Here is a 10,852-nt window from a genome sequence, read left to right on the forward strand (position 1 = left end):
CTTTAAGTTGTCACATATGCCATTTCTTCTAATTTACTATTCTTATCTGTTCAGAAAACCCATTTACTAAGCCTTCAAAACAATATTCAGGCACAGAATTTTTTTGTGAAGTGGTATCACCAATATTTATCAAGTTATTATGTGATAGGAACTGTGCAAGGGACTTATTCATATACTATCCAATTTGATCTCTACCATCCATTTTTAGATGAAGGAACAGGCTCAGAAAGGTCAAAAAATCTGCTCAAGGTCCCACAAAGAGTTATGTATGGAAAGCAGGGCTCTAACATTAAAAACAAAAATCAGCGTTCTTTTCATTATGTCAGGTTGCTTGTCTGAATTAATTCTTCTTTATATCTATCTCTTTTATTACATTTAACAAAGCGAATCAAATTTATTATCATGTTTTTCTCCTCTAGCAGGCTATAAACCAATGCTTCTCAATCTTAGTTTTGTATTAAGTACTTTTTTAAATAGAGTAGGTGGGCCTGAATATCTACATTAAAAAAGAAGTTTCAGAGATAATTCTGATGGTTAGCAAAGGTTAAGAACCCCTGTGTTTAGTTTCCAGAGGATATAAACATTATTGGACTTTATAACTCTGGGGACAACATAAATATCTCTAAACTGCACTGCTGAACTCATTAATATAGGTACATCAATGAAATAGTACTTTTTCTTATCAAAAGTTTTCCCTTACTTACAAAGATTTTACTGCACAAATATTTCTTAAAGTTCTGTTAGTCCACATACATGAGAATATCACTATGAAACTTAACTCTCTTAGGATTTCAAAAACAAGGAATTCATGATAAATCTTCAATACTTTTCTTAAAAATGAAAAGTGGAGAATTTCCTTAAAGGATCAAATTTAAATTACTGCACTAATCCTTGAAACATTTATAATTATGCATATAAGTTAAATGTTATAGAATTCTTGGAAAAAAACTCACGTTTAAAAAATTATTCACAGTTTCACTTGCAGTTTAACACTAAGAAATGAATATGTGAATAGCAACAACAACAGAAACTTTTCTCCACTTCCAGAAACCAAGGTCACTGGTAATCTGATTAAAATCTGTACTTTTTATTCAGGTGTAACACTCGCACTGTGCTTCAAGTAAACTTCTGAAACTTAATGAGATAGAAAGCTATCATCTGCTGGCTCATTATGATATAGAGGAATAAGTCTGAAATATGGAAAGGAGTAAGAAGAAATGGTGACTTAACTACAAGTAAAAAGCAACGAATAGTCAAACATTCTGTTTTGGTTTCAGCTAAGAGAAAATTTAAACTTGATACCTGAATATCTTGTGTAAGTTTTTTTTAAGGAACAAAAATTCTATTAAAAATATTCAGTGTAAAAAGAGTTAGGGAGTTCCCTGGTGGCCTAGTGGTTAGGATTCCAGGCTTTCACTGCCATTACCCGGGTTTGATCCTTGGTGGGGGAACTAAGATCCCACAAGCCGTGCAGCATGGCAAAAAAAAAAAGGAGAGAGTTTAATGATAGGTTCATTACTTTTAATAATAGCTACTGAAAAAAAAAAAAAAAGGCCTAAGAAAATTAATCAATGTTTCAGATTCTGAGTGCTGCTGTAGCAGACATGTTTTATCTGCAAATACTCCAGGTCAACATTTCCACATCCATACAATAAACAATTATTACACAAGATGATAAACCACAGCATAAGAGAAAATACCACAAAACATAAGCAATGACCAAGAAGAAAACAACAACAAAAATGCCCACTTGGGAGGATGAGTGAGGCAGAAATGTTATTCACTTCAACCACTTAAAAAACTGTGGTCTCATTAAGACGTATGTAAATATTAAAGATCTTACTTTTAGAAGTCTTGCTTTGAAAAGTATCACTTGAAGTCAGCATTTAAAGAATAAGAAGATATGACTTGGAATGATTTCTATTACTTACAGAATCATTAATAAAATTGAAACAGCAATGTAGTGTTTTTACATTTATTGTTTATTGTTATGTATTTAACCTTTTATTTTCCTTCTGCTCATCTATCTGATTTTCTAACTGCTGAGTACTGTTTACAAAATTGAAAGCTCTTGTTACTTCTATAGTATACCATCACATCATAAGCAAATTGGGGTAGTTTGACCTTTTCCTGTCCAATTCTTATGTCTCTGTTTCTCCTTATTGATTGTGCTGGCTAATGCCTCCAATATCAGATCTAGTAATAATGGTGATAGAAGGCACCCAGTATTTCCCCTTAATTAAGACACTGACTTTTGTTTTGAGGTATATATGTTTTATCGTATTACAGAATTTTCTAATAATTCTTATTTTAAGTTGCTTTGTCAGAAAATGGGTTTTTAAAATGTCTTTTCAGTATTTATGGAGATAATTACATAATTTTTCCTTAGACCTATTAATGTAGCAAAAACACCAATATTTATTCATTAATATTCTCAGCCTGTTCGATATTGGGGAAGCCCAGTTTGTTTTCTATTGTAGGAAAACGGTATGTTTCCAAATAATCAAATAAGAATTGTGTTAGATTATCTACTCAAATACACACAAGTTAAACAGAAGTATTTAACTTATTTGATCCAACTAACTCCTTACTTTCACTTTTACCAGTGGGCTTCAAAACAAACTGATATTTTCTTGTAAGTACTGAACATACTCAAATTAGTAGCATAAGTTCTTCCAGGTTTCATCCAGGCTCTGTTCTTACTCAACTCTCCCTCAATCTCATCCACCTAAGGTTTAATTAGCACATTCTAGGACTCCCAGATTTTTCTCTGCAGCCCAAGCCCTCAAACCTGAACTGGAGTCCAGCCAAACCAATTCTCTACAGTCCCCTCCACTTGAGTTCCTCAAAGACTTGGAACTGCACTTAATAAGAACAGAACCCAAGCTTTTCTTCCTCAAACTTGGTTCTCATCCAGGCTATCTAACTCCAGGCAGATGGCCCCACCACCCACCCGGTCAGTAAGCCAGAAACTTCAGAGCCATTCTCGACAAAGCTACCCACCCTCCACTATCTCTAAAGAATGATTTTTATCTCAAGAATCCTTCACTTTGGAATACCCGTGCCTCTTTCCAGTTCCCCTGACTCCATTCTGGTGTAAGCTGCCATTATCTAAACTAGTCTCCCTGATTAGTATTCAACCATGTCCAGCCTAAGTAATCTTTTAAAAAGTCAATCAGATCACATCAATCCCCTGCTTGTGACAAAGGTTTTTACAAAATCTTTAATAAAGTCTAATTCATTCCTATCTTGCCATCACAGATTACTTCTCCCTTCCCCCACTGTTTTCAATGCTCTACACTAGGCCTTCTTTCAGTTTTTGAAAGTCAGACAATAACATTTTTTTGTACCACAGGGCCTTTGCGCCTATAGCCCTAGTGCATGAAACATGCCCACACATGCTTCAATTCTTAAAAAAGGAATCAATTCCTCAAGTTTCCTAACACCCTCCCCCAACTCCTACTACACATATTTCTTCCAAAGCGTAAGAACTGCAATACATTATAGTCTGTAATAAAAAACACAATTTGAAAAAAGACTGTGCAAACTGAGTATACTATGAAAAACACACTGACAGGCTTAAATGTAGGAAGTAATTTTAAAAAAGCTATTAGCTACTTTCTAGAACAATGAAGTTATCTTGGATAGATAAAAATATCATGCTCTAGAGCAGCACTGTCCAACTGAAATACAATAAAGCCACATATACAATTTAAAATTTTCCAGTAGTCAATTAAAAAAAAAACAGGTGAAATTAATTTACTATATTTTACTTAACCCAAGGTATCCAAAATATTATTATTTTAACATGTAACCAATGTAAAATACATATTTTACATTAGTTTTTGAAATCTGGTATGTATTTTACATTTAATACACATCTTACTTTGGACTAGTTTTATTTCAAGCGCCACATGTGGCTATTGGCTCCTGTATTACACAACATAGTTCTACAAGATAATATTCTATTACTTGTACTTAAATAGCTTGCTAACAGAATCAGAGTTATTTAAAAAAGAGCGTAACATTAAATAATTTTAACCTCAACCAACAAGGATATGTCTCACATTTAAACCCTTCAAAAATTTTAAATTATGCAAACATTCCACACTGCTGAAAAGCCTAAATTCAAAATTAAAATTCAGGTAAATAATTTTAAAACTGCATATTTACTGACCATCTGAGCAGATTACAGGAAGATGGGTGCTCTCAACCATTGCTGGTAGGCGTGATTTTATTACAACCTCTTGGAAAGCAACTGGCTTTCCCTTTGATTTTAATAACTCCACTTCTAAGGCTCAGTCCTATGGAAATAACCAAAGAAAAAGTCAAAGATTTCCTACAAACTTGTTCACCGAGAAATAATGATTCATTCAAACATATATGTGTGTATGACACTAATACATCCATAGGGAAAAAACCAAAACTAAATGTAAACCAAAATGTTTACAGTTATCTTTTTGTGATGACTTGTGACATATTTTTCTATTAATCCTTTAAAATATATATATATTTACTGAGTGCTATTCTGTCCCAGGTGTTAAAACAGTTTGGATATTTGCCACTAAGAGGCATACCAGTTTTCTTTACACTTGCCACGTTTTCTAAATTTTCTATAGTAAAAGTATATTACCCTTTCATAATTTTAATAAACAGAAAAATATGGAGTGGATGCTATTTTGGCCAAATCAGCTGTAAAGGGACATTTCTGGGTCAACTGGGGAAGAATCTACATATGGCCTTGAATATTAGTTTAGATGAAAATTTCCTGAAGTGGTAAGGGAGTCTAACTTACTAAATCAAAACAACCTACAAAACAGTCTGTATGATAAGATTTCATTCTGGTAAAAAGTACACACATATAGTGTGGAAAGATATGCACTAAACTGTGAACAGTGGGATTTCTGGGTAGTGGGAACGTAATTTTTTTTTTTGATCGACTATTTTCTACGATGCTTCTGTATGCTTCTATAATAAGACTTTTTAAAAATTAAACTATATATATATATATACACACACACACACACCTTACTGAGCATCTACTACACACAATATTGCTAGGTTCTATAAGGGGCAGAACTGAGTAAATGGAGTCACAACCTTAAAAAAACATAATTAGTTAGGAGGACCATTATAAGAAACCAGTAAAAGTAATTAATGCAAGGCAGAATATACACATCAAATAAAGTAAAATGTGGTTATAAGGATTCTAAGAAAAAGATCTCACTTGACTGGAAAGAGTGGAGAAAATGAGGAAAAAAACTTCACGAAAGAGAATTTGAAATGGGAAGGATTTTAATTGACAGAGGAAACGGCAGGCACTAGAGGTAAAGCATGGGGCAACTGTCAAAGAGCAGGAAGTCACATCACAGAGGCTGGCTGGAATGTAGGATATATGAGGGAGAAGGCTGCATGCTGGGAAAGCAGGCTGTTAGGGCCTTGACTTTTCAGAAAGGAGTATGTACCTCTGAGGTTTTTTTGAGTTTAGCAATGGGGAAATTCTTAGAAGTTCCAGTTCAAGAAGCTGTCCTGCCACTTCTCATCACCTCTATCGCTACCATCTTGGTTCAAGCCACTATCAACTATTTATTTTTAACTTTTCTAGTATTATTTATTGAAATACAGTTGATGTACAATATTATGTTAGTTTCAGGTGTACTACATACAGATTTGACATTTGTGTTCATTACGAAATGAACATTTAGCTGTATCAGTCACCAACTCCTAATGAAATCTTCCAGCTTCCACTCTTGCACTCCTATAATCTACTTTCTATATAGCGGCCAGACAGATCCTTTTAAATGGTAGATTATGTCACATCTCTACTCAAAAACCCTGCAAGAGCTTCCCATCTCACACAGTAAAAAAACAGTCATCAGAATTTCTATGAAGCCCTACAACACTGCCCTCTCACCCTCTAAATCTCTGATTTCCATACACATACACAAACATGCATGTGCACATACACATACAAATGCCAAGAAACTGAAGCTCTATGAAGGCTTTTTCTTTTTTAAATTTGATCATTTCAGTGTCCCCAGCACCTAGAACAGGGTCTGACATATAGTGAGTGCTCAACAGGTATTTGCTGTATGAATGAAAGGAAGAAAACACCATGATGCTAGCAGATATTTAGCTGAAATGGTTCATGGAAGATTGTAAATATTAACATAAACAGACCATGCAGTGAATCTATTCTAATTTACTACTTAATTTTCCTCTGGGAACTACTCACCAAAATAGTGCTTGTAAATTAAGCTTTGAGCATACAGACAACCTTTAATTTATTAGCAATTTATCTCTGCAAGGTTTACTTAAGTTAGTTATTTGGGATGGGGTGGTGGTGACTGAGAAATGATAGGATGGAGTCTTAAATCTCCTGTTTTTCCTCTTTTTTCACTTTTCCCAAACTCCTTACTTCCCTGCTTCCTCCCACATATAGTTTCCTTTTCCTTTTCCCTGGGAACAGGTCTAATCCAGACCTATAAGCCCTACCCTAGGCTAAAGCCAGAAATAGGAACTGGAAGTGTGATACAGGGCTGTTAAGATGGTTGGAAGCGATTAGCGAAGAGCCCAGGCAAGGGAAGTTACTGCAGAGGAACCTTGGGAGGGCAATTCTTAATTCAAATATTTTCAAATTAGAAGCTCCTTATATTTTAGAAGGAAATCAACAAGAAATAACACTAACTCCTTCCTGTCCTGTTTTTAAATATACATTGCTAAAAGATAGAGGGATACTTTGTTTTTAAATGAAAAACCTGAAATTTGTATTTTATTATGATTTCGAGCATACAACAAAGTTGAGAAAAATATATACAATGAATGATCACGTGCACACCACCTGGCTGCTGTAGTTAAATCTTAGTCTTTACCAGATCTGTTTCAGATTTATTTTAAAGACAGTACAGTTATGGTTGAAAAACCATGGGCTCTTCCTAGACCCCTTATTCCTCTCCAGTTTTCCAGAGGTAACTTTTACTCTGATTTGGAGTTTATCATTCTAATACATGTTTTCATACTTTTGCTACATATTATTCGATTCCCATAAAATATATTGTATTTGCATGTTTTAAAAATTATAAAGAGTATATAAATATGATAAATAAAACTATTATATCTTGACTCTGTCACCAGCTGTTTGACCTCAGGCAAGTTACTTAACATCTCTGTGCCTAAGTTTCCTTTCTGAAAAATGAGGATAATACCACCTCCTAGTTTACAGGGCTGTTTTGAGGAGTAAATGAGTTAATATATTGCATATAAATCACTTAGAAAAGTATCTTGCTGGGAATTCCCTGGCAGTGCAGTGGTTAGGACTGAGTGGTTAGTGCTGAGGGTGCAGGTTCAATCCCTGGTCAGGGAACTGAGATCCCCACAAGCTGTGCCACACAGCTTAAAAAAAAAAAAAAAAAGAGAAAAAAAGAAAAGTATCTTGCTCACAGAAAGTAGCGTATATCAGTGTTAGTAATTATGATATAAAATTGCAAAGGAATCTGTGATTGTGTGTGTACGTGTATGTATATGTGTATATATACACTGAGAAAAGATTAATAATCAAAATATGTATCTATAATCCATATAACACCAGATATTTTCAAAATTGCGTAAAAACTAGAAATATTTATGAATTTCAGGCTGGAAAGATTCACTAGCCTACTTAAAAAGGAATTGAAAGTGCTAAGCATAGAGAGAAAAGGATATTTTTTAACTTATAAATTGTAGGTAAAATTAAATAAGAATATAAACATTTGATTTAAATAATGTATGATTGTTTAAAAATGCCTAAAAATTTGATGCCCTCCCTTTATGAGTTTTTGGGGGTAGACTTGGGAGAGAAGGGGTAATCCCTCAATGAGATGCTACTCAAAGACTTCTTAGACTGTTAAGGGAGGAATTAGAATTTCACACAAAATAAAACATTATTTGATAAATTTCACTATTTTTCTGAACCAGGTTTTAACTTACTGTAAGTAGAAAAAAATTAAAATTTAAAATGTTTTAAAACAAGATTCACCTAGATTACAAGATTTTCATAGACAACTGGATTCTGCAAAATTTATCAATGCAATTGTGGCTACATTTTCTTTGTTTTGATTATAGGATTATTTTCATAATAGTCTCTAGGTCAAAAGACGAGAAAATAAAAACATCAAAACTTAAATGTGCTACATATTACGTGAATTCTAGTGAATTTTTTTCAACAGCTTTTATAAGATTTATCTACGCTTTTAATAGATATTTAGAAAAAGGTATCTATGCCTTGAAGATTAATTAATATATCTAATGACACATAAACAGAGGAATTCGATCTAATGAGCATTTAACAGGTAACATTTACTTGACTAGATGTTTTACACAGGATCTGTTTTTTAACCCATGTGAAATGTCTTCATGGACAAGATTTAGAAGACTACCACAGATACTTTGTTTAAACACATCTACTTCTGCAAAGAGTTAAAAATGACTACTACAAAAGCCAATATTTAAGTCGGCAAAGCACAGAAAATGTAGATAAACTGTGTAGATTATATCAACACAGTAGTGTATAACCGGCTGTTTTGTTTCCCTTAAGAGTTCAGCATATATCCATGTCTGAAGGTTAACGAAAGCAACAATTAAACGTAACATCAAGGATTTAACTGTCTCCCCCTCCCATCCTACCAAAAAAAACAAACAAAACAAAACCCCAAACAAACAAAAAAAACCCTAAAACTTAGCTGATGAAAGGGAAGATTGAAGTTCAAAAGTAAAGTTTTACTTTTCTTCCCCCAAAGTGAGAACTCTGAAACGGAACTACTGATTTTGTTTCATTTGCTCCCTAGTAAAATACTTCCATGTGTGGGTTAGTCCTTCCCTCCGCCGCAATAGAAGATTCAGTGGGAAACCAATCTGTAACTTGAATTAACAAGAGAAAAACCTAGTCATTCTCAGCACTTTCCTAATGGTGAAAGGATCCTACCTCCGTTCACCCTATACTCTGTCCCCTCCCCAAGCAAGATGTAGCACCTGCCAAACTGGACACTTAAAGAATGGTCCAACTTTTCGCACGCAGTCTGGGGAGGGGACGCAGACGATTTCTTGAGAAGTGCAAGAAGGGAGCAGAAAAGGTCCTCTCAGGAAGGAATGAAGGAGCTTTGGTGCCGTCTCCTCTGCCAGTTGGAGGATTCAAAATCCGCCTGCTTCAGCCCTAGGAAGTAGAGACTCTGGTCGCGGCTGGCCTCGGGCCTGGGCGAAGCAGGCAGTGTTTACACCTGTCACGAGGGAGGGGGAGGGAGAAAGAGGAAGCCGGAGCAAAGCCCCAAACTTCTCAGCAAGCTCCCGGGAGGGAACGGCCGGTGCGGAGCTGTGGGCAGGTGGAAGCTGAGGGACAGGGCGAGCCGGTGGCGGCCAGGGACATGGCAGAAGCTCTCACTGCCCCAGCCGGTGCCCGGGATGGCTGGGAGGGGCTGTGCGTTTCGGGCGCCGCCGCCGGCGTCCCCGCACCCGCCGTGGAAGAGGACAGAGCCCAAGCCCGGAGCCCGCAGGCCCGCAGAGCCGGCACCGTTCCCGCAGCCCCCGGTTCCGCGGCAGGCAGGTGCCCCCGGCCCGGGAGAGGATCCGGCCGGTGCGCCGGGCCGGATCCCCCATCCTCTTTCCCCCGCGCGGCCGGGGGAACGGAGCGGCGGCGCTTACCTGGCTCGTCCGGGGCGGCCGCGATGGGCATGGCTCAGGGGCCCGGGGAGGAACTGGCTCCCCGGGGAAGGACCGGCTATTTGGACGCGGAACTGGTGAGAGCGGAAGACAGGCTGCTCACAGCCCTGTCAGCGAAGCAGCGCCATGGACGCCCACCCAGAGTTTCAGCGCTGCCGCGAGACCCCCATCCCATTACCCTCCGCCCTCTTCCGCCGCCGCCGCCTCCACCGCCTCCTCCGCGGAGACCCCCCGCCCACTCCACACACTCTCCCATCATGCAGCGGGGGAACCGCTGCCGCCGACACGTCACTTCCGGGCGCAGGTGGCTAGGTCGGGGCCGGGCGCTGGTGGGTGTTGGAGGGGGGGTCGGGGGGAGGACACTCGGGGGGGAATCGGTGTCACAGAACACTTTCCCCTGCGCAGGCGCCGTCGCGCAGGGCGCCGGCCGCCATTTTGGGTGCGGGCAAGCTGCCCTTTTTCTGACTTCCTTGCGAGTCATCGAGTGGTGGTAGGGAAAGACGCCCTCCCGTACTCCGCCGCTCCTGAGGCAGCGCTCCGGGCGAGGGGCGGGTGCTCCTCAGCCGGCTAACGTCAGTGTTCAGCTCTGGACAGAGTTGTCTCTTGCTCTCCAAATTAAAATTGCAAAGATTTTGAAATACGGAACCGTATCTTCTCCACCGAAAACCTACTGGAGAGAACCTATCGTCAGCTTGCCCTTTTTGCTCCCCGAAACGACTTTTTCGTTCACAGTCGAAGTCCCTTCCTCTTTTTTAATTTAAGCTGACAGGAGAGGAAGCTGATATACTGATATAATAAAGAAGAGTTAGGTCAAACTTAAAATGGTAAACGAGGGAAAGCAGCCGCTGAACTGACAAATCGTCTTTGAGACCACCACCACCACCAACAAAAATTGGAGGATTTTGCTAACGGATTGAGACAGTGGTTGTTTTTCATAGATGCTGCGGAAGACTATTCGATGAAACTAAAGGAATCAAATCAACTTCCGCGTTTCTCTAACAGCGGTCATAACGTCTTTCTATCATCAGTCTTGATCATTTGCATTTTTTAAAATAACCTTTCCCCTTCCTTTGTAATGAATATCTGTTAGAACACCGGCCACTGTAAAAACCAGACTGCAAGGCTGCAACGATTATTGTTATCGTCCGGGATGATGAGCCCG

General features: G+C 38.3%; 1 protein-coding gene across 5 annotated transcripts in view; it reads right to left on the minus strand.

Annotated features, from left to right (window-relative positions):
- AFTPH (aftiphilin) overlaps positions 1-9,809 on the minus strand; it is a 60,114-nt gene extending 50,305 nt beyond the window's left edge. For 2 of the 5 annotated variants that reach the window (XM_057741496.1, XM_057741492.1), the window contains exons 1-2: positions 9,673-9,809; positions 4,178-4,304 (exon numbers count right to left, since the gene is read on the minus strand). The gene's annotated coding sequence lies outside the window, so the exon portion shown is untranslated. Of the gene's footprint in view, positions 1-4,177; positions 4,305-8,959; positions 9,188-9,672 lie in introns of all 5 variants that reach the window. The other 3 variants (XM_057741494.1, XM_057741495.1, XM_057741493.1) reach the window with 3 other exon arrangements.
- Positions 9,810-10,852: the final 1,043 nt, after the last annotated feature.

This window comes from Hippopotamus amphibius, chromosome 7, assembly GCF_030028045.1.
Source record: "Hippopotamus amphibius kiboko isolate mHipAmp2 chromosome 7, mHipAmp2.hap2, whole genome shotgun sequence".
Taxonomy (NCBI): domain Eukaryota; kingdom Metazoa; phylum Chordata; class Mammalia; order Artiodactyla; family Hippopotamidae; genus Hippopotamus; species Hippopotamus amphibius.